We start from the raw sequence: 26,033 nt of genomic DNA on the forward strand, positions 1-26,033 counted from the left end.
ATTATCCTGTGAAGTTGGGCAATGATTTGGTAATAATAGAGAATTTTAATGGGTTAATTGCGATTCACCTTGAGGCCATTGCTGAAACCAGTGTCGGCCATGATGGGGAAGTTTTGTTCCAGACTCAGAGCCAGAGGGAAGCTGTGGTCCACTGTGGGCTGCACTCAGTAGGGCTGAGTTGCGTGGACAATGGCCCACCATGTGGTATTCCACCAACTACTACACAGGAAGGGGGAGCCACGGATGTATCGCTACTAGCGGGCCATATGGTCCCACTTGAAGTACTGGCTACGGTAGATGGCAATACTGGTGGACTCTTTGCTGATGATGTGTTAGCATGTGATAGGGGCAAAGTGGTACAGCAGACAGTCAAAGTGCTGGGCGATAATACTAGAATTTTGTCCTGGAGCCTGGCTGGAATGAAGAACAAACTGCCCTGTCCAGACTGGGGATATTTTGTAGACAATTACGATATCTGCCTGTTCCAGGAGACTTGGGCCCGGGAGGAATACCAGAGAGCAGGTTTTGCTTCCTTTAATATCTTGGCTATGATGAAAGGCAGGGGGAGACCGTCGGGTGGCATAAGTATTTGGGTCGGCACACACCTCGGCGTTAAAGCGGAGCAGATTTTATCCAATACTGATGATGTGCAATGTGTCCTTTTAACACTTGCCACAAAGGCACAAATAGCCCTACTTAATGTTTACTCTAGATTGGTAAAGATTGGGCAAGAATCTGGTGCTATAGAGGAGCTGGGACATTTTATACCAGCCCCTGATCCAGCAGTTGTATTGATAGTGGCAGGCGATTTCAATTGCCAATTCGAGCCTCTTGTTGACCCAACTTCAGATGGCCTATGGAGGAGGACCAGTATTGGTCGATACCCGATCCACAGACTCCACCAATTAAAGCCTGGTCGCCGCTGGTCCTGCAATTAAACTCCCTTACCCTGGCACTATCACTGAGGGCATGTAATGGGAGAACCCAATCGGAAAGACCGGGCCAGTTTACGTCCAATAGAGAGGGCCAGAACTCGCTGCTTGATTATATCCTGGTTGAGACTAGAACTTGGGACAGGGTCCTCGACTTCCAGGTCCATCAGAGGCTAGACAGTGATCACAATGCACTAGTTATGACTATGAAAGCAGTGAGTCTGGGCCTATCTAACACCCTACTATCGACTAATTGGGATCAAAACACTCTAATACTCTCGAACAACAGGCAGAGATTGCGGTGGTGCCATTTCCAGGAATCTCAATTCAAACTGGCCAATATATATAACCAGGCTCTAGCACTATTAATTGAAATGGGGGAGGTAGGAGGAGTTGACTTCCAGTTAGGGGACCAGGATAGGCCCATAAAAATTCATGAGCAACTAATAACAAAACTCCTCGATGCATTTTACCCAGTGGGAAAGCCAAGGGGAAACTATGATTATAAGCACCCCTGGTTCAATGCAAGTTGTCGCAAAGCCAAACTGGACTTGTTAAAAGCAGTGAAGGCAAAGGACAGGTCAGCAACTAAGCAGTGTAGGGCAAAGTATAAGCTGAATACTGAAACAGAAAAGAAAAACTAGGAAGCAGAAAAGTGGGATGACCCTAGGACTGCCCTTAATGATAAAGATTTAAAGACATTTTCGGCAATAGTAAGTTTGGGGGAAGGGAAGGGCGACCCGCCCAAGAACCAAACATGGCACCTGCAGTTTGGGAAGCACACTTTGGGGCACTATATGATGGTTCCATTGAAGTGGGTAATCCTGCCGTCTCCTCGAAGCCCTCCCATGAGAATCGATCGGAGGGTGCTTGGGAGATAACATTGGGTGAAGTAGAACGTGCTATTGATAAATTGCAACCCAATAAAGCACCAGGTCTAGATAAGCTACCTGGAGATCTTTATCGGACGGAACCCAAAATTTGGGCCCCATATCTGTGTGCCCTCTTTAATGCCATCTTAAAGGGCATGGATCCCCCGGATACCTGGCATGGGGCAGAGATAGTCCCCATCTACAAAAAAGATTGCCCTCTCCTGCCCTCAAACTATAGGCCAATCAGCCTAATAGATACTTCACAGAAACTAATTAGATGGGTCATCTTGGATAGACTACAGGGCTGGATAGAGGAGATGGAGATAGTAAGTCCTTATCAGGCAGGCTTCAGGTCGAGTACATCAACCGTCGACCAGATATTTAGACTTCAGGTGCTTTACTGGAAGACGGTGAGTATAGAGGGTGGCAGCCTCTATCTTATCTTTGTCGACCTGAAGTCCGCCTTCGACTTAGTTCCCAGCGAAAAACTATGGAGAGTATTGTGCGACCTTGGGATCCCATCTTACCTTTTGGACGTGCTAGCGAGGCTACATACGGGGACTTACGCTCAAGTAAGATGTGGAGAACACTGGGAACTCTCTGCGCACTTCCCTGTCAAAAAGGGAGTTCACCAGGGGTGTGTCCTGCCCCTACTCTATTTTGCCTTTATATTAATGGGCTCATTGAGCACCTAACCGGTGTCAATGCTAGTGATGCACCAAGGCTAGTTTCAGGGAGGGTGCCTGCGTTGATGTTCGCGGACGACACTCTGCTGTTGTCTAAAACAGCAACGGGCATACAACACACCTTGGATGGCTATGCTGATTTTTGTAAACTGAGGGGCTTGGAGATCAATCTAACCAAGACCAAATTTATGATCTTCAATCCCCCCAAAACCACCCGTCCAAATCCATCCTTAGATGGCACATCCTTGGATAGAGTGAGGACCTTTGAGTATGTAGGCATTATACTAACAGAACACCTGGAGTGGGACAGTCAACTGGCTAAGGCAAGCTTGAAATTATCACAGACAGTGGGGGGGGATTTTGAAAATGCATAGAACTGTTACATTCAAGCCAGCTGCCCCTGTTATTCAAACATACAAAGCTCAAGCCAGGGGGGCTACCCTATATGGGGCTGAACTATGGGGTTACTGTAGGCCCTCTAATCTCATGAAAATAGAACATAACTTCATAAGACGAATAGTCAGCCTTCCTAGTAGTACCCCCCCTAGTCCTCCTCTGATTGGACTTGGGCTTGTTACCCATCGATGAGGAGATCGCCTTAAGGCATATCACAGTCTGGCATAGTCTCTGGGCAATACCAGAGCTGGCCTGCTATAGAGCCGAACTCAGAGAGGTCCTACATTGTTTAACTAATAAGAAAATCTTGTGGCTTAACCATATAAGGGACCTGAGTAATAAGATAGGAAGGCAAGACCTTTGGAAAACACCTGAACTATCGTGCCCACTAACAACAAGGGCAGACCTTGTGCGGCTCTACAGACACTATAAATTGACAATCCTTCAAGAAAGATCGACCGGCGGCCGGTTGACTCTAGAGTTTCTTCAAATAAAGGCCGAATATAGGAAAGAAGAGTATTTGGATGTGATCCATCCTCCCCTGGCTAGGAAACTCTATGCTCACTTTAGAATGGGGACACTTCCACTCATGTCGTTCACCAGTAAATGGGACAAATATAAGATAGAGTCTGAAAAAAATTCACATGTTTTTTATCTGCCCTGCATATTCTCTACCTCGCAAACGATGGTTAGCCCCAATATGCAGAAACCTAGGGTTTAGGCACTGTCTCCAGGCCTATTGGATATTAAAACACGATACACATCCCGCCCATTGTTTTTTCTATTTCGCGCTTCCTGAATGGAATGTGGTGTAAGCGCAGGGGCTTTTTTAAGTGATCAAGCGGAGAACTAAAATTGTGCCCTCTTCTGATAAATCTATGGATGTTTACACAATGAGGACAATTGCTCCATCCATTAGTTTGTTCTTTCTTAAACAGTAATTTTAAATGAATTGTATGTTTGCATTTTATCTGATTTTAGGATAATCGCCAGCCAATATTTTTATAGTGTATCAAATGTAGAAATATGATTGTATTGTCTGTCGTTATCTAATTTTTATTTTTCCCTCTGGTGGTTTTATGATTGTAATAATGCACTTTTATGAGTGGCCGAAATAAAGTTATCTACTGACTGGCTATATAAATCAACAAATTATAACTTTTGCTGTAGATATATTTATCTCTCATTTTTCGCTTGATGTTTTTGTCGGAGGATGGCTTTCAGAGTGTACGAATAAAGAAACCGAAAAGCTGTGGTCGGCATATCACCTCTAAATAGTTTAATCTAAAATAAACACACACAGCTTCCCTTGTGCGCTTCAATGAATTTGATGAAGCACTATCAGAGCCCACTCAGAAGACAAGCTATTTGCACTTTGCTTGAGTGTAAAGGCACGCGGCGTGGCTTTACAAGCGTCTCGCGGAGCCTCAGATTCCCCTGCACATAATATCATGATGTTAAATGCACGAAACATATAATCTAACATTGCAAATCAACTGTTTCTTCCTTCACTATCTCTGTAAATAGGCAATAATGTGAAGTTCTCACTTCTCAGAGACCTTAAGAAGAGCTTTTCAGGTTTGTCAGAGAGTAAACATAAATAAGTGACTATTCCCTCTGTTTCATATGCGATTGGGAGCCCGTTATCACTGTGTAATCATTCCTTTCATTTATATTCCTGTCTTCTTTTTCTCTCCTCCCCACTGGGCTCATCTCTTTTCAGTCACCGACTCCTCTGGATGCTCCCTCATCTTCCAGCGCTTCATCTTCATGCTGCTGTCTTCTCTGGTGGCTCCCCGTCACGAGAACCCACCATCACCTCTCCCTCTGTCACTGGGGAAGCAAGAGTGCGCTTCTCTAACTGGTCATTATGTATAATACTACTGTTTTCTCCATTGTTAGTGTTATTTTCAATTACTTTTTGTCCAGTGCTTTGCCAAAAGCTGCTTTAATGCGTGACAATAATGTCAACAGCAACATTTTCCGGCTATCCATCTTGTTAGGTGTTATGTCGTCACCTGTAGAATTACAGAGCAGCCGGGGACGTTTTACGGAAAGCTTTTAATGAGAAAGCAGAAGGCTGCATCCATGACATCTTTGTTGTCACCCACACTGGCAAAGAGCTGTGCGCCTGCATGTGACATGTCCTTAAGAGGAGGCACCAAGGCCTGCAATATATCAAAATCACAGCCGTTGGAGAGATGTGAAGACAAGGGGTGGGGGAAGGGAGAACATATAAATCAGGAACACCAATTCTAATTTGCTACAGATTTAACGAACCCTAACTAATGTGCACACATCATCCAACTTTCATTTATTTTAATCAATATGTTTTCTGTAATCTCCAGAATGTGTCATTTCCTAATTTTCGAAAAAGGTGACATGTATCCTCATCTTTATTTTGGAAGTGAATGAATTATTCCTGCATAGCATACTGAAAAAAAAGACAGAAACCTGCATTTTGTGACACCGTTTCTCCACTGGCAAGTAAAGAACAAGCCGGAATGAGATGCAGAATGAGCTCCAAGGCGGATTACGGTTGAGACATCAAATATTTAGCTCTCAGCTTCCATCGTGACCTCGCCTCTGTTTGCAAGGCGGCTTTCACGGGCAGCGCCAGCCAAGGGTGTGCTGCTGGCAGGACTTAACTGGCAGCACCAAAGCTAACAAGAAAATGTGTACGCCTTAGGCCAGATGAACAAAAAAGCTTAGCAAACACTGAGTTGCCGTCTATGAATGCATTGAACATGTGTAGGAAGGGATGATCAAATTCTGGGTCAAGAATCTGCTAAAAAAGAATCTAGTTTTATATTCTCTCTGAGAAAATGAATGTAAGCGTTTAAGGGAAAATAGTGTTAGCCAAGACTAAACTTATCACCTAATGTAAATATTGCTCGGGTTCAAATCTAAACACTGATGTAATCTTGACAATTATGTAATGGGAAACTGGAAAACAGATTTTGTCGCACTCTACGTTGTATCAAAAGCGTGCAAAAAAGGACATTGGTTGACGATAGTTTGCAAATCACATATGGACCGTCTGTCGCTTGAAAAGAAATACTTGTGATAGAGTTTTAACGAAGGAATCCTAACATTCAATTCCTTTGTTAAAAACGCACTTCACTGATTTTGAGTTGTTTTTGCTGAAAAGAAATGGGATGTTGAGTTCTTTTTGCAGATAAGAAATGGGATTTTGATTACTTTTTGCTGATAAGAAATGGAACACTTTTCTTTTGTCTCACATTTAAAAAAAACATATAATGTCTTAATTTTTTATTGTATCACTGCTGTAAACATTGTAAAATCGTCTCCCTTCTTGGTCTTAATATGGAGTAAATATAGTTTGTTCTGCTCCACAGCAAACAAGTAGAACAAATGTTGTAGTTGCTCGTGTACCTAAGTTGAATCTGAGTGTGCAAATAGCTTTGTGATTTAGAGCCAAAATGTCTATAACTACACAATCAGATACATCGAGCCTGGTCATTTACTTTGCATAGATACCATCTGTCCTTCTGTATAAATAGTTATTTCACAGGGAGTAGTTTTCCATATCCTAGTGGCAGTTGTAGTGTCGCGCAAGTGTTGCAACTGGAGCATTGAGGATCATTGAACTGTGCCTCAATATAGGGGTGTTATGGTGGTGCTCCCTGTGAGTTTCCTGACTGTTGTTTCGTTCCACACCACGTGGTGCGAAGTTAATAAATATGACCCTGGCCAGGTGTGAGGTCACATTGGAGACTAGGGCCAGCTGTGCATACCAAAGCCTACGTGGCAGCATAATTTGTTCCGTGTCAACACTCCCATTAATATCCACCTTGGATGTGTGCTCATCTCCCGATAGTGCTGTAGTACCCCGACACAACAATGGCAATGAGCAAGTGTCTTCCCACTGGCCCGGTACTGTGTGGTGGTTGCCGGCATGGTGAAGAAGTATGCAGTGCTTGTGCCATGTGCCCGGTGCGGTTCCAAGCAACCCTGTGTACACAGCGCTGCTATCGGAGGCAACCCGATTTACACTCAACAAAAGGCAGAGCCTATGGATCTGGGCTGTCTATCTCGGCCAGAAGGTATCCCCTGCAATGGTGAGTGCCATGTGGTATTGGTGGTCGGCAGAGACAGTGTGGAGAAGTGCCCTCTGCTGGCCTACTCGAGCGAATGTGGTGGACCTGCTCAGGATTTTGGCTGCATTCACAAGGCATAAAAAAAGGATATGTGGGACACACGGAGCGGAGAAGTTCTTTTTGGTTAATGTGCTCATGGCTGAGTGTGCTGGTTAGCAGTCCAGTTCAGTGGGGAGCTGCCCTTAGTGATTAGCTATGGCTCTGAAAAGAGTTGATGCAGCTTACTGGACACAAGTATAAAGGGAAAGAAACAAAGGGTGACTGGTCAAAAGGCAGGTGACACCCCATTCATACCAACACCATGGCGAACGTACCACCAGTGGAGATGTTCACAGTGGAAGGTGCCCCGTTGGAGCTTCAGCAAAATTTTACGAGCAAATATTAGAAGAGTCCAGAAAATCCCTAGCAGACAACCTAACACTGAGCAGGACTAAGGAACTCTCCAGAGTCCAAGCAGCTAACATGAAAGCAGCTCTACAGACCCCGGTGAAGACCAAACCAGTCAATTCTATCACACCAAACGCCACGATAAAACAAGGTAGGAAAGATGGCACCAAACCACGAACCTTCGGATACTGTGGGTGAAATAACCAGTGCCTTCTTAATTCCCCTGTGAGAGGAAAAAAGTGTGCAGGACTTGGAAAACTCAATTATTTCATGAGAGTCTGTCACTCAGGAAAAGAGCAAGGGCAGTGCACCACCGGTAATGCTCTCCCAGGAGTGAGAGAGAGACACAGTGATATGGATAATGACGAAACTGAGGAACATACTATCCATTCTGTCTTCACCATTGGTACCACTGCTCAAACCTCGTGTCGCCTGCTACAATGCCAGAAACGTGTTGGAGGTCAATTTACTACTGCTGTGATAGATACCGGGGCAAACATCAACATCATGTCTGCTGAGGCCTACGGTACTTGAGACCCACCTCAAAATTGTATCCCGCAATGATTAAGGTGTTCTAATATGGCCAAGATAAACTTCTAGTGATGCCGGGAAAATTCAAGGCGGTCATAACGTAAGGATTCCACTCAGTTGAGTCTCAAGTATATATTGCAGAAGAAGGCCATGACGTTCTCCGGGCTGTAGGGCGACTGAAGATCTTGGCATTGCGACCTTTGCTTCTGGAATACATCAGGAGGCTATCACTCAAATTCTGGAGTAATTCCCCACAGTTTTTGATGGAATTGAGTGCCTGGAGGGCAAAGAGATTCACCTGCATATCAAGCAGTGTGTGTGGCCCTTAGCCCTCCATCATGGGCGTATTGCATTCATCCCGAGACCAGTGGTGGAGAAAGAATTGGACAAGCTTGAGGTACCGGACACCATTGAAAGTGTTCCACGAGCATGCAGAGTTGCTTGTCCCGCATGCTTGTGCATGCTTGCAAGACGTTTCTGATGTTCGGCAACACAGATTTGGTGTTCGGGGGGAAATATCACATAAACTTCACCACGCAGTCACCAAAGGGTGCGGCCATCTTGTTTTTCTTCTCATTGTATGGTTCTGGGGTCTGTTTTTGAATCCTCACAAATCTTTACAATCCTTTGTTGCTAAAACTTTTTTTCTGATCTTTTTTATTTATTATCGATCCCTCTCTCTTCCTAAGTGTATATTTTGCGTTTTATTTCTTCTTTTACTGTGATTTTTGTACTGTTTTTCTATTAGCTTTTAATTTTTTTTGCTTCCCTACTTCTACTACTGACTATATTTTTTAGTTCTATATTTTCTTTTCTGCCCCCAAACCTCCAGAACCATGACTAAGGGTAGTGCGGCCAGCAGCCTCCTTCCTTGCGGAAGACGGATCTCGGAGAAGTTGTTCTCATAGGTGGGGGTGGCCACCCTAGTTTTTTTGTGCAGCGCCACCTCCCCTTAACCTTGGCAGCAGCCCTGGTTCTGGTTTCCAGGAGCATCACCGCCGGTGGGCAAGGGTACGCCGCGCAGTGTTTCGCTGCTCTGCGGTCTGGCGCACCCACAACCAGCTGACTCATTGGTGGTCCGACATGTTGGACCTGCTGAACCTGTTAGGTGTAGAGGTCGTGGGGCTTGGCGAGTAGCTAAATATAATACTATGGTGTGTTCTGTTCTGTGTTATTATTGCGAATATTTTTTTTTCCCCAAATAGCAAGAATATTATGTGATTGTTAATTATCTAGACAGGTGCTCGTGCTACTAATCTTACTTGTTTGAAACCTTGCGCTCGCTTCGGCTGATTATGTAAGAGAGGTTAGAGAACTTTAGTTAGGTAATGCTAGAGAGACTCCTTTCCTCTCTCCAGTCACTAAGATAGTGGTGGTAGGTAGTTGATATTATAGTTAGTTATTAAGGGCCCGATGTAGGTGGCCCATTACTTGTCGGTAAACCCGAAATTCGGTGAATTTCAGGCTTACCGACTGGTATTGAGCCATTTCTGATGTAGGGGATGATTCGGTAAATACCAAATAGGTATTTACCGATTAGGTACTTACTGAATCGTTATTTACCGATTCGGTATGTACCGAATCGGTAATTGGCATGTAGGAATAACTTTTAAGAGTGCCTATGTGCTGTAAGGATTCGTTTTTAACCACCAACTATTAGTTGGTGGTAAATACTGAATACCTTTGAAAATGCAAATCTGTGCATTTTCAACAGTGCCATGTGGCAGACATATATGTGTGCCACATGTGCACACAAGCACTATTCAGGGGTGCAACAGGGTGTCAATGTGACACCCTGCCACCCTTGAATGTTTCTCTATTTTACTGAATCGGTATTTACCAATTCGGTAATTCCCATTCATTCCTATGGGCCTCCAGGCCCATAGGAATGAATGGGAATTACCGAATCGGTAAATACCGATTCGGTAAATACTGAATCGTACCGATTCAGTAATACTTACCGAATTTTTATCTACATACCATTTACCGATTCAAAAATACCGAATTGGTAAAATTCTGTATTTTAGAATCGGTAAATTTTCCTTACCTACATCTAGCCCAAGTATTGGTTGGTAATATTTTAGCGGTCAACATGACATGTCCTCCATCATGTGCTGCTGACTCCAGTCCTTAGAACCTTTTATAGTTTGTTAGTGAGTGAATAATATAGCAACTCAGGACATCAGCAACCAACACTTACAACTAACAATTTGGTATATGCAATATGCATGTGTCCATCTATGCATTTTTGAGGACTAAAATAAATTTAAATGCAGACATAGTGAACAAGTGGCCCATCAAATGGGGTTGATTCATTGATTATTGCAAATGAGATCAGAACTTAGTAGAAGCAAATTTAATTTTGGCAATTCATTTCAATGTCTTTGGAATAGGCGGGCTAGATGGTACTTAGGTTTAAGATTCTGGAATTGGAATAGAACACTGGATTAATAAATAAGGAGATTGGATGGTCCGCGATTTGCGATACTACTAGTTGATCAGATTAGATACAGGTCAATTTTATTGCAATTGTCGCTCTTGTTAAAAAATCTTTTTAGAGTGTTTTAAGAAATATTTTATATTTGTTTCCCACCAATCAATTTTTGTCTCTTTATTATGTCTTACATGATCAGCTTCCAGGTGCAAGAAGAAGATAATGGGATCTACTGAGGCGGGAGCTGGAAATGCCTCCCAGGGCCAGGATCACTCCTCTACAGATGGGTCTGTTGCTGGCCCCAGTAAGTCCTAACCTTACTACTCCTAAATGCCTTTTGTGAATACCGAAAGTCATAAAGTTAGGATTTTGTCACAGTTTAGGAGTAGTAAAGATAGGAATCCTTACTTTACTAATCCTAAATGCCTTTTGTGAATACAGAAAGTCGTAAAGTTAGGATTTTGTCTCAGATTACTTTTGTGAATTGGGCCCCAGATGAATGGGTGGTTGAAGGATGGGTGAAAAGTGAAAGAAAGGATGCCTGCCTGGGTGGGTGAAACTGTATAGATGATATGAATACTCCGGGGGTTTAATGAGTCAAGCTCAAAGGAAAGCAAGAACGCATGGGTGGTGGTTTAGAAAATTACAAATGTATGTTATTGCTGAAAGGTTTGTTGAGAGATTGAGAAGAATGATTACCAAGTTTACTTTGGAAGGTTGGATGCCTGGATGGCATTAGGTGGAGACTGTCACTGGATGAAGAGAATGTAAAAGAAAAATAAACCGTGCCAGAGTAGCAAAGCCAATGGTGAATATAAGAATAAGATTAGAATAAAAATATATATTGCTAGAAGAACAATACAATGATAAATGGAACAATTGCTGTGAAGAGAAACAGGGATTGTTTTTTTCAAGGTTTTTGACTCAAGGTTGTCTTTTAGAATACTCCCTTGACTCACAGTAGTTTGCAAACACAACATATAAATTGTGTATGTATACCCATAACCGCCGATTAACAATCGCCTCCCTCCGACTCCAAGGCCCACTCCCTACCTATGTCATTTCGGCCGTGTCAGCCATGGTTGGCCTATCGGCTGCATGGTTGCACAATCAATCAATAGCACCTCATGTTGTCACATATATAATCATTCAGATCCAATATTATCTGCCTTGTAATAGTCAGGGGGAAAGTGAAACTGAGCAGTTGCCATGAATATAACAGAGTATGGCCATAATAGAAAAATAAGATAATTGTGTAGTTGTAGACTACAGCTGCCCCACCTGCGGACAGTAGTAAATAAAAATAATGTGAGTCTGAGACATGAGTATGTCTGTCTAAGGCGCACGCTGACTGAGCTGGCATGCCTACGAGGTTAATTTAGCTAAATAAGAGAGAGAGAAGAAGAAGTCTTGTCTACTCCATAGTGCCTAGTAGAAATACCTGAAACTCTCATAATTGTTAAAGGCCAAGGAAGTGGGAGGATACTACAAATGTTATGTACTCTGCGTGCTAGTGCTACTGTGCCACTATAATTTTATACATATAATTAATTTTGTATTACTGTTTTGCTAAAAATATTGGTTACAATTGTCTGTTTTTTCTTTCTTGATATAGCTACTCCTTCCCAACCAAAACAAACAAACAGGAAGGAGTTACCAGCCACAGCCAGTTTTTTATGAATAAAGATGATATAGATCAAGATATTAGAACAAATAACATCGTAGCCCTACCATTTACATTCACTCCCTCGTTGGACCAAATTGGCCCAGAGATGGCAATATTTGAAAAAGTTGTTCTCACCAAATTGGAACAAGCTCTGCGGTTTGTACCCAAACCCAGATACAACATCTCCAAAGAAGAATACACATCTCTAAACAACTTGAAAAGTAATAAATCCATTGTTGTTAAGAGCAGTGACAAAGGAGGTGGTATTGTTCTTATGGACTCCACCACCTATGAGACTAACATGCTAAACATGCTGAATGATTTATTGTTTAACAAAAAATCACAATCAACCCCACAGACAGAGTAATTCAAATAAATCAAAAAAGTACAACAAAAGCCCTTAATGAAAAAGTAATCAATAAAAAGGAATATGAATTTTTGAACAAATCACAAAAAAAAATAGCCTGTATTTACGGGATACCAAAAATGCACAAAAATCAGCAAAATCCACCCTATCGTCCAATTGTACCCCCACCGAGGCTATCTCAAAATATCTAGACAATGTTCTCAGACCTTATATTCCGCTTACTCCTACCTACATCAAAGATACACGGTCAATTATTACAAAGGTTGAACACCTACCTTTTAACCAACACAGTGACCTAATGGTCACTTTGGATGTTGAATCCCTGTACAGTAACATCCCACAAAAAGAAGCAATAGAGGCTACCATGTGGTTCATAGACATGTACCAAATACCATGCTGCAAACCGTTCAATTTTGAATGCCTGTCATTAGTCCTTAAAAAAGACGTTTTTAAGTTTGGTGAGCACATGTACCAGCAAACAAAAGGCATCAGTATGGGGGCAGCTATGGCTCCATCCATAGCTAATATATATATGGCTCTTTTTGAGTCCAAACATATATACAATGAAATGGCCCCATTCTTTGAGTCTGTCTCCCATTGGTACCGATTTATTGATGATATCTTTTTCATCTGGACCAATGGGAGACAAACACTACAAGAATTCTTGGATTGGCTCAATCTTGCAGATAATAATCTTTGCTTCACTGCGCATATCAGTACAACGCAAGTTGAGTTTTTGGATATTTATATCAGGAATGAATCAAATAAGCTAGAAGTAGATCTATATACAAAGCCTACAGCAAGGAACACCTTGCTCCACTTCTCTAGTTCCCATCCAAGAAACCAGAAAGATGGAATTCCCTTTTCACAATTTCTCACAGTGAGAAGAAATTGTACAAACCTTAAGGACTATGACTCTCAATCGACAATAATGAAACAAAAATTTCTCGAACGAGGCTATCCACATCGTCTCATTAGAGAAGCATATAAAAGAGCCTGATTTTACGAACGAGATGCCCTACTCATGTCACAAAAAGAACAACAAGATCCAAAACTAGTTTGCATTACGAAGCACTCTACGCTGAATGCCACAGTTAAGCAAATTATCAATGCCAACTGGCATCTACTAAATATAGACTCGTCACAACCCAAGCTCAAAAAACCATTATTTGCACACCGCCGTAATCAAAATTTAAAAGACCTAGTAGTTCGATCACGGTATACTGCAGTAACCACCAAAACCCCTTTTCTACAAAAATCGATACAAGGCGCCAATGCTATCAAGGGCACTTCCCGATGTGGGTCCTGTCAGTCTTGTGACGGCATCATACCAGGAGAAACATTTGTCTTCAACCAATTCAATATACAAGCAAAAGAGTTATGGACATGTAATACATGTAACATAATATATCTCATTATATGCTCATGCAATTTGGGATATGTGGGTGAAACTTCCCGTGCAATACAAACTCGTCTCACAGACCACAGGTCTGCCATCAAAACACGCAAATTAACAGCCCCACTTGTGAACCACTTTTCTGAATTCCAACACTCCCCATCTGACATCAGATGGCGCATCTTGGAAAAGATCCAAACACCAAATAGCAACGGTGGCGATAAAATCAGAAAAAAGAAGGAAGTATTTTGGATCTTCTCCCTGGGGACCTTTACCCATGGTTTGAATAATGACTTATCGTGGGAGAATGCTATTCTTTAAAGCAATTAATAAATAAAATTAGATTAGATTCTGCTAACAACTAAAAATTATACGTCTTAGCTAATGTGACAAATGAATTGATATCTTTCCTGTCCCCTGGCGCCCTAGCCCCGCCCTCCCCCTTCTCCATCCCTGCATCGTACCAGTCCTGACCTGCTACTCAGACTCTGGGAACCATATTGAGTAACACATGACTAAATGAGTTATACACCTTTAAGAAACCGTATAACTCGGATAACCAATGGCGAAACGCATTATATAAACCAACCAGCGCAATCAATTCGGATTCTTTTATTGAGGCTCTAGCCGTTTGTTCGGGTTAACTTGGCACGTTGTTCTCTTGTCCATTACAGGTAAGAGACTAAACAGAATCTTGCGCTACTTGAAATAACAAAACTGTCAAGTATACCATAATAGTAACATCTATATACAGCTATTTTCAACTTTAGATAGCCGGACGTCTGATACCGAAAACCGTAACTGTTTGACAAACAACGCATCTCCGGCACGGTTTAACTTCGCCGCATATGGGTAAGAAGTAACTAAAATATATGCGTTTATCACCATCGTGCAATTAGTGCTATTATTCCTAACTGCTTATAAAACTATGTTAATTTCAGATAACCGTTGGTCAACTAATTTCGACTAACTTCAACAATCTCGTCATCCTGTTTTGATTACAATCGCAAATCGTTTTTGACATAACACGGGTAAGAAGCAAAAATGCAGCGCCCCTCCCCCCCTTTTTTTCAATCGTTGGAACACACAGTTTCTCATGCACAGGTATTCAATTGCAGATAGCGCTAAACTCTCAAACAATCTTAAAACAGCAATTGCCCGGGTAACTACGTAACCCTGAAGCACCTCTGGTTTGCCTTGATCAGGTAAGAAATAGATACGAAGTTTACGTAACTAATAAATCTACCATCGTAACACGTAGCGTACTATAGCAGCATCTATATACGACCATCTTTTTGTTTTAGAAAGCTGGTAATCTGAACAGGATCACATCTCATTAGGCCGGATAACCATTTTATTCCGGCATTCCGTTATTCCATTACCCCGAGCAATACAGGTAAGAGAGATAAATATATTGCCACCTTCATCGCAAATATTTAGAAGCGAGCTTCTTATCTTATTTTAGCTCTGTTTAATTTCAGATAGCTAGCATTTGTTACCTCATCCGATTGAGAAACTGCATGGTCCCATATAGGATTATTTCTAAGAATCTTACATCAAGCAGTCATCAGAACTTTTAAAGACAGGTGAGAGTAAAAAGAAATTGTAACCATCGTTAAGGAGGTTAACCTGTGAAATATCAAATTAAGATAGAGTTCATGTTTATTTGTACCCTATAAACTTATAGATACTCGCTATTCAGAGACCATACAAGCCACCGCGGTATTTTATCATCGGTCTCATCATCACAAATGCAGGTACTTTGCTAAAAATATTATCGTGATGATATACTATGTCCCCACTATGATGTATAAATAGGCCCCCCTTGTTCTGTATTCGCAAATTAAAATAGATTAAACTTAACCAATGCAACATTATAATAAGTAAATAAACATCATTCTTCTTTTTCCTTCTTTACTCTTATGCTTATCATCTGAAGGGTATTCCTATTATTTTGCTACATGTGCTCTCTATCTGGGCAAATGTTATATGGAATATCAATTGTCTACCATTTTGTTTTGTGTGCTTCAAGTGTTGTGACAAATGTTATATGAAATGTCAAGTGCCTTGTTTTCTTATTAATGCAAATGTAAGCATGTCTGTTTGATATTCATTGTTATTTTGAACCAATGTTATGCGGTATATCATGAAATTTGAACACATTACTGGCCTCTAGAATCCGGCAAACTGTATTGAGCGTTATCAACTGTTTAGCATAAAGACAAAATGTAAAAGATTATTTATTTATTTCCAGAATCATGATAGTAAAGTCCTGAGGAAGACACCTTCAACGTGTCGAAACGCGTAGACAGGAAACCATCCCTCACTTATATTATAATTTTTATAAAATCAATGCATATGTGATAATGAACTTATCTTTTTATCAAATTTTATCATTATGTCAATGATTTCACTCATGACGTCTTTTATGAAATTTATTAAAATGTACTTTATATGCTAATTCAGTTGTGTATCATTAATTTTGTTCTGTTTGCCATCTAACTTGTGCCAGTAGTCAGATTGTTTGCCTGGGTGCGTTTCTTTACATATACACTGTTTACCCTGACCCAGGAACCTTATCCATATCAGGGGGTCCTTGTTTTTTGCACATTGATACCCACGGTTCATCCGTGTGGGACTGTACTGTTCTCCTTATTTAAAATACCGCTCTATTTTTGTTGTGTATTTCATTCAGACACTGCTTATTTAGTATTGTACTCTATTAATTTTCTAATTTCACTTTTCTCATCTTACTTTTTTATAGATACTGGTGTTTCTTTAAACATTATCCTGTTATGGCCCAAATGGAGACATTTGGTTTCTCCGATGAAGACTTTGCCACACTAGTAGGCACCAGTGTGCCCTCAAGTCATAGTCTTATGTCCAATTCCCAAAATAACAGTGACATAGGCAAACTGTCCAATTTAAAGAAGAAACTAATAAGGATAGAGGCCCATGGAGAATTTATGCTCAATTACTTAAAAGCTGGCATTATCCCATTAGGATTAAGAATTAGGAATATTCCAGGCCTTTTTGTAGATGTGAAAGCATTTCTACATAAATGGAGTCTGATAGCTAGTAGATGTTCCCGGGATCTCATGATCCTAATCATCGCAACATCTAAAGAGCTAGCTTCAGATTTAAAAAAAGAGATAGAGGAACTGGAAGATAAAATAAAAAAATCATTAACGATAGAGGAGGCCGACAAACAACTGGAAACTTTGCAAAAAAGACATTTTGTCCTTTGCAGAATATCTCGCTAAAAGGAAACATCAGAAATTCTCAAAGGACAAAAGATTCTATACTGTGGAGCGAACATACCCTTACCTTGGAGATAGTTTCTATAAAACAGATTACCATTAAGGGGAAACTAATTACAACCCACAAAAGATAAATACCTTCTCAGATTCCTCAGACCCTGATTCGGATAGTGACCCTAACTACCACGAGGAAGGGCCTTATAATCCACACAATGGACGTAGAAACATACGCCAGCCTTTTTTGGGTTATCGCGGTGCAAAACGGGGACGACAAAGAGTGAGATTTCAACCCCAATCGAGAGGCCACTACCAGACTCACCAGTACCCCATTGAACCTCAACACTACTTAGAGACACGCAACAAACAATATCAAAGACAATGGGTGTAATACCCATTTTTAACCTCTCAAATTACAAGTTAGATGCATCAGATGTGTCTTTATTAATGAAAGGATTATCATTTGTTCCCCTTTCAAATGTAGATTTATTTGAATTACATCAGGACATACATTCTTTCTTCGGAAAAATAAGACTACAGAAGTTTTTTATGAATAAAGATGATATAGATCAAGATATTAGAACAAATAACATCGTAGCCCTACCTTCTACATTCACTCCCTCGTTGGACCAAATTGGCCCAGAGATGGCAATATTTGAAAAAGTTGTTCTCACCAAATTGGAACAAGCTCTGCGGTTTTTACCCAAACCCAGATACAACATCTCCAAAGAAGAATACACATCTCTAAACAACTTGAAAAGTAATAAATCCATTGTTGTTAAGGGCAGTGACAAAGGAGGTGGTATCGTTCTTATCAACTCCACCACCTATGAGACTAACATGCTAAACATGCTGAATGATTTATTGTTTTACAGAAAAATCACAATCAACCCCACAGACAGAGTAATTAAAAGAATTCAAAAAAAATTACAACAAAAGCCCTTAAAGAAAAAGTAATCAATAAAAAGGAATATGAATTTTTGAACAAATCACAAAAAAAGATAGCCTGTATTTACGGGATACCAAAAATGCACAAAAATCAGCAAAATCCACCCTATCGTCCAATTGTTTCCACAATAGGTACCCCCACCGAGGCTATCTCAAAAAATGTTCTCAGACCTTATATTCCGCTTACTCCTGCCTACATCAAAGATACAGGGTCAATTATTACAAAGGTTGAACACCTACCTTTTAATCAACACAGTGACCTAATGGTCACTTTGGATGTTGAATCCCTGTACAGTAACATCCCACAAAAAGAAGCAATAGAGGCTACCATGTGGTTCATAGACATGTACCAAAAACCATGCAGCAAACCATTCATTTTTGAATGCCTGTCATTAGTCCTTAAAGAAAACGTCTTTCAGTTTGGTGAGCACATGTACCAGCAAACAAACGGCGTTAGTATCGGGGCAGCTATGGCTCCATCCATAGCTAATATATATATGGCTCTTTTTGAGTCCAAACATATATACAATGAAATGGCCCCATTCTTTGAGTCTGTCTCCCATTGGTACCGATTTATTGATGATATCTTTTTCATCTGGACCAATGGGAGACAAACACTACAAGAATTCTTGGATTGGCTCAATCTTGCAGATAATAATCTTTGCTTCACTGCGCATATCAGTACAACACAAGTTGAGTTTTTGGATATTTATATCAGGAATGAATCAAATAAGCTAGAAGTAGATCTATATACAAAGCCTACAGCAAGGAACACCTTGCTCCACTTCTCTAGTTACCATCCAAGAAACCAGAAAGATGGAATTCCCTTTTCACAATTTCTCAGAGTGAGAAGAAATTGTACAAACCTTAAGAACTATGACACTCAATCGACAATAATAAAACAAACATTTCTCAAACGAGGCTATCCACATCGTCTCGTTAGAGAAGCATATAAAAGAGCCCGATTTTACGATCGAGATGCCCTACTCATGCCACAAAAAGGACAACAAGATCCAAAACTAGTTTGCATTATGAAGCACTCTACGCTGAATGCCACAGTTAAGCAAATTATCAATGCCAACTGGCATCTACTAAATATAGACTCGTCACAACCCAAGCTCAAAAAACAATTATTTGCACACCGCCGTAATAAAATTTTTAAAGACCTAGTAGTTCGATCACGGTATACTGCAGTAACCACCAAAAACCCTTTTCTACAAAAATCGATACAAGGCGCCAATGCTGTTAAGGGCACTTCCCATGTGGGTCCTGTCAGTATTGTGACGGCATCATACCAGGAGAAACATTTGTCTTCAACCAATTCAATATACAAGCCAAAGAGTTATGGACATGTAACACATGTAACATAATATATCTCATTATATGCCCATGCAATTCGGGAAATGTGGGTGAAACTTCCCGTGCAATAAAAACTCGTCTCACAGAGCACAGGTCTGCCATCAAAACACGCAAATTAACAGCCCCACTTGTGAACAACTTTTCTGAATTCCAACACTCCCCATCTGACATCAGATGGCGCATCTTGGAAAAGATCCACACACCAAATAACAACGGTGGCGATAAAATCAGAAAAAAGAAGGAAGTATTTTGGATCTTCTCCCTGGGGACCTTTACCCATGGTTTGAATAATGACTTACCGTGGGAGAATGCTATTCTTTAAAGCAATTAATAAATAAAATTAGATTAGATTCTGCTAACAACTAAAAATTATGCGTCTTAGTTAATGTGACAAATGAATTTATATCTTTCCTGTACCCTGGCGCCCTAGCCCCGCCCTCCCCCTTCTCCATCCCTACATCATACCGTCCTGACCTGCTACTTATACTCTGGGAACCGTATTGAGTAACACATGACTAAATGAGTTATACACCTTTAAGAAACCATATAACTCGGATAACCAATGGCGAAACGCATTCTATAAACCAACCAGCGCAATCAATTCGTATTCTTTTATTGAGGCTCTAGCCGTTTGTTCGGGTTAACTCGGCACGTTGTTCTCTCGTCCATTACAGGTAAGAGACTAAACAGAATCTTGCGCTACTTAAAACAACAAAACTGTCAAGTATACCGTAATAGTAACATCTATATACGGCTATTTTCAACTTTAGATAGCCGGACGTCTGATACCGAAAACCGTAACCGTTTGACAAACAACGCATCTCCGGCACGGTTTTACTTCGCCGCATATGGGTAAGAAGTAACTAAAATATATGCGTTTATCACCATCGTGCAATTAGTGCTATTATTTCTACCTGCTTATAAAACTATGTTAATTTCAGATAACCATTGGTCAACTAATTTCGACTAACTTCAACGATCTCGTCATCCTGTTTTGATTACAATCGCAAATCGTTTTTGACCTAACACGGGTAAGAAGTAAAAATGCAGCGCCCCTCCCCCCTATTTTTCAATCGTTGGAACACATAGTTTCTCATGCACAGTTATTCAATTGCAGATAGCCGCTAAACTCTCAAACAATCTTAAAACAGCAATTGCCCGGGTAACTACGTAACCCTGAAGCACCTCTGGTTTGCCTTGATCAGGTAAGAAATAGATACAAAGTTTACGTAACTAATAAATCTACCTTCGTAACACGTAGCGTACTATAGCAGCATCTATATACCGCCATCTTTTTGTTTTAGAAAGCTGGTAATCTGAACAGGATCACATCTCATTAGGCCGGATAACCATTTTATTACGGCATTCCGTTATTCCATTACCCCGAGCAATACAGGTAAGAGAGATAAAAATATTGCCACCTTCATCGCAAATATTTAGAAGCGAGCTTCTTATCTTATTTTATCTAGGTTTAATTTCAGATAGCTAGCAATTGTTACCTCATCCGATTGAGAAACTGCATGGTCCCATATAGGATTATTTCTAAGAATCTTACATCAAGCAGTCATCAGAACTTTTAAAGACAGGTGAGAGTAAAAAGAAATTGTAACCATCGTTAAGGAGGTTAACCTGTGAAATATCAAATTAAGATAGAGTTCATGTTTATTTGTACCCTATAAACTTATAGATACTCGCTATTCAGAGACCATACAAGCCACTGCGGTGTTTTATCATCGGTCTCATCATCACAAATGCAGGTACTTTGCTAAAAATATTATCGTGATGATATACTATGTCCCCACTATGATGTATGAATAGGCCCCCCTTGTTCTGTATTCGCAAATTAAAATAGATTAAACTTAACCAATGCAACATTATAATAAGTAAATAAACACCATTCTTCTTTTTCATTCTTTACTCTTATGCTTATCATCTGAAGGGTATTCCTATTATTTTGCTACATGTGCTCTCTATCTGGGCAAATGTTATATGGAATATCAATTGTCTACTATTTTGTTTTGTGTGCTTCAAGTGTTGTGACAAATGTTATATGAAATGTCAAGTGCTTTGTTTTCTTATTAATGCAAATGTAAGCCTGTCTGTTTGATATTCATTGTTATTTTGAACCAATGTCATGCGGTATATCATGACATTTGAACACATTACTGGCCTCTAGAATCCGGCAAACTGTATTGAGCGTTATCAACTGTTTAGCATAAAGACAATATTTAAAAGATTATTTATTTATTTACAGAATCATGATGGTAAAGTCCTGAGGAAGACACCTTCAACGTGTCGAAACGCGTAGACAGGAAACCATCCCTCACTTATATTATAATTTTTATAAAATCAATGCATATGTGATAATGAACTTATCTTTTTATCAAATTTTATCATTTTGTCAATGATTTCACGCATGACGTCTTTTATGAAATTTATTAAAATGTACTTTATATGCTAATTCAGTTGTGTATCATTAATTTTGTTCTGTTTGCCATCTAACTTGTGCCAGTAGTCAGATTGTTTGCCTGGGTGCGTTTCTTTTCATACAACGGAAGCTGGGGGCCATCAATACGGAATATTGGCGGCTGGTGGTTCTGGCAGAGGAGGAGGAGATGCAGCAGCTGTAGCCTCCTTCAATGTCTCGAGCCCCAGCCAGGCCCTCCCCCACTGGCTCTAATAGTACAGCTCCATGGTCTAGCAGCCGCCCGCCGCACTTATTCTTTTAACAGTGCTGCCCACCCCAGTGCTTGCAACTGCAAGCCATTTAAGCACTGCATGCTCCTCCGGATGGCGCGCCTAGAGGAGCGAATAAACACCCTGGAGCGTAACAAGATCCGGCGAGTCTGCAGCTAGAACTCCGTCGCTTTGCCCCTTTTTTAATAACTTTTTTGGGTGGGTGGGCGGGTATTGGGCATTGGGGAAAAGTTGGGGTTTATGGACATTGGACTCTTATGATGGACATTGGTTCGGGTTAGGGAGAGGGGTGGGTTAGGTGTTGTGGGTTTTTTATTCGTTTATTTGTTAGGGGAATACATTATTTCTAGTTTACATACGATGTAAACATTTTATGGTGTGGTTACTCTTTTACTTCACACAATTTCCTTTGCTGCAGCAGGTCAGCCAGTTTTTGATTGAAATATTCTGCCGTTAGTGTAACACACCAAGAGATAGAAGTGGTACCTTCACTTGTGACTTGTCCTACTAGTACTGTCAGTCTCTCCTCCTAGTCCATGCAGTCTGCAACTAAACCCCCTGTGTGCACTGAAGGGTGTGGGTGTTGTGAATTAATGTATTCATTTCCATATTATTAATTATGCCTCCCTCAAAATTCCTCTATTACCCGTGATTGATGTTTATTCATACTTAGGCGAAGCAATGGCTGCATGATGATGGTTTGGTTTACCAAGGTGCCATGGTGTGGTTAGAAGTTGTAGTAGACACTGACAGTAGCATTTGCAAAAAAAGAAAATGAGACAGTCAGTCACCTGTGGGAATGAGTAGTGGAAGTACAGTACACAAGAAGACTGTGAAACAAGAAACCATGATGATGATAAGCAATGCTAAAGTAAAATAAACCAGAATGCCTGGAGGGCTAGCCTACTACAAGTTACAAACTGAAGTTGACTCTAGCTATGATGATGAAGCAGACATCATCAGTAACCTTTAGTGCTAGAACTAGAATGATTGATGACTCGATGCTGGCAACCAATTATATTATTATGATGAATTATTTATGTTCCTCTAGCAAAAAAATTGAACGTAGAATACTGTGCATGGGTGGGTTATCTAACATTGCCAGTGTGGGCTAAAGTGAAGTACTTAGAGCAAAAGAAGCTCCTCGCCCTGCCTTGAGTTAGTGTTGCTTTCACCACATCCACTCCAGCAAGTGTGTGATAAAACAATTTGTGTAAATTTAATTTAATCATACCTCAATATAAATCACACAGCCCGGGGGAAGAGGGCTAGGGTTTGATGAATTGTTGGGAAGGGGGTTTGAAGGAAAGGTTTGATAAAGACAAACACTACACAAGGACAACACAAAATCGTGGCAGTCAACCATCATACATTTGTTAAGGGAGAAAAAGGAAATGCATGCATGATGATGACTTGATGAGCAGTACTAGACTAATAGTACTGGGCAGGAGTATATTATTAATTATTATTATGCAATTGCCTTGCCTTGCCTTGCCTTGCCTGTCCGCCCCCAGACATACATTATTTTATGTTCTGTTGTACTGGGCTTACTTTTAAAACTAGCAAAGAAAATTAAAAAAATATCTGATATATATATATGATATAATATAAGCAAACATAATCATCAACAACACACACAGCTGTAATGATTGAAGATAAAACATGAATCAAATGAAATGCTACTGTAATTATTGTCAGATTGGGAGTTGTATCTCAGCAATCATCTTGGTCCTTCCTTGAACTGTCCATCTGTCAATCTTGGGTGCCTGCCTGGCGGATGCGGTTTGATAAGGTAAGTGTGATTTGTTTTTCCCAGTATAGCATAGGGTAAAGGCTGGCCTGTAAGTGTAGATGGAAAAACATAAAGGATATTGAAAAATCAAGTAGAAAAGCAAAGTTAAACGGCATAAATTAAGGAGGAGTGCAACAAGAAAACTTTCAGAGGCGGCATGGCAAAATCATGTCTACTCTGTTTCCAGCCGTTATCTACAACAACAGGAGCAGGCCTGCCCACCCAACCTCTACTTAGCTTAGATTTTAAGCCAGACCGCACTGAGCACACACACACAGCAACATAACATTTTCCAAATTAAGTAACACAATCAATGCACTGCTGTCAGTCATACCACCACACTTGCCTCCACCACTCCACAGGCATGTAGGTTTGTTGTTGTTGTTTACCTTTGAGGCCACTTCATGAAATGCACCAAGTTATTCCATCAATCATCTCTGATCTTACTGACTGGCTGCAAGTATTGTATGGTCATGGTGTCCAACTCTGTAGTGTCCCAAGTGAGTCCAGAAAATGCAATGGATAGGCCTGCAGTGGTACAATTTTGTTATTGAACAACAAGAAAGGAAAAATGGACTTGAGTCCATTTTTTGTGCGTAGATTAAATACTAGTAGACATCATGTACAACAACAACACAAACACCAATCACTCAGAATCAGCGTGCAATGCATGCCATCATTTACCTGTTCTTCCGGTGCAGTCCCTTTAGCTCGGAAAGTAAGATAGATATATAGTCAGGTTTTTTGGATGGACTCGAGGCAGGCAAACATTGCACATTCGTTGTACTTACTTCTTCACACAGTTGCAACTCTAATCTGGCAAAAAAAGAGTAAGATGGTGGTGATGGATTTGTTGTGATTCGAACCAGAAAGACTGTGACACACACAAATAAGAAAAGTAAATAATATTCCTTAGCTATATCTTTTTGAGGGGCTTTTTTGGGGCATCAAAGCAAGAAAGGAAATAACTTGAAAGCCTAGTTGTCAGGGAAGTACAGCTCGCCCTCAAACTCTGGTGGTTCACCCAGAAGCATGTCACCTAAAACAATACTTCCATGACCTGAGTCGCTGTCAACATCTTCCTTCTCTGCTACTTCAGGTATGGTATAATCCAGTGTTATAAATTGCTGATTCATTTTGATCAGGGTTAACATCACCACATTTTGGGGCAAGAGACTGGTCCTTCTCACTGTCAGAATGGCACCAGCAGCACTGAAAACACACCCAGAAAATACTCTAGCGACAGGGAAAGCCAGATAGTTTATCGCCAGCCTGCTGAGCAATGGCCATTGGGGTCTTTTCCTATACCAATACAGCAATGGGTTTTGATCAAAGTAGACCTTTGTTGGGTCATCTAGAAAGGCCAGGACCATCGGCTCAATGCCCATGGGTGCTCCTATTTGCTCAACCTCTTTTGCCTTTGCCTCAGCTCTGAACTTAAGCCCTTGATGTAGAAACCATTCCTGTGCTGATTTTGGGGCTGATACTTCTGTTCTTTTGTTGTTGTTGATGTTTTCCTAGGTGTTAGTGGTTTTGGCTGCTATGAGCCAACCACACTGCCCTATGGCTCTGAAGTTGATCTTGAAGCTGGCTGCCCTGTAGTACTTGTTGTGTCCTCGATTAGGGGGCCTCTAATTGCCGGCCGTTCGATTCTTGCTGACTGGCTTCCACAGGTATCCAAGATTTGTAGTTGGCAACATCCCCGTATGAAAAAGGAATGAAAGTGTGCAGTAATGGTTTGTACCGTGGATCCAGAATTGTGGCACAAATGTAATGGTTGGATGACACAATACCTTTTTGCACCCTTGTAATTTCAGATAAGCGAAGGGTTACACTCTCAGCCAACTCTAATGCTTCTTTTTTTCCTCCACACCTGCCTACATTGCAGACACCCCCTTCAGCTGTTCCTACAATGGTATAGCTTGGCCCATAGTACAGTCCTCTTTGCTGACATCACGTGTGAAGACCTCAAAAGAAAGTAGCATTTCTGTCAGGCATTTACCTGGACCCCATTGGTCCATCTCAATGATCATGCCTTTCACAGTAGCATCCCCTCTTTGCATGATATATTCTTGGATTAGTCTGTACTGCTCATACAGATGTTCAAGCATCTAATAAGTTGAGTTCCAACAAGTTGGCACCTCCTGCATGAGTGCTTTAACTGGCATTATATTTTCACATTGAATGATCCT

This window comes from Lissotriton helveticus, chromosome 2_1, assembly GCF_964261635.1.
Source record: "Lissotriton helveticus chromosome 2_1, aLisHel1.1, whole genome shotgun sequence".
NCBI classification, from domain to species: domain Eukaryota; kingdom Metazoa; phylum Chordata; class Amphibia; order Caudata; family Salamandridae; genus Lissotriton; species Lissotriton helveticus.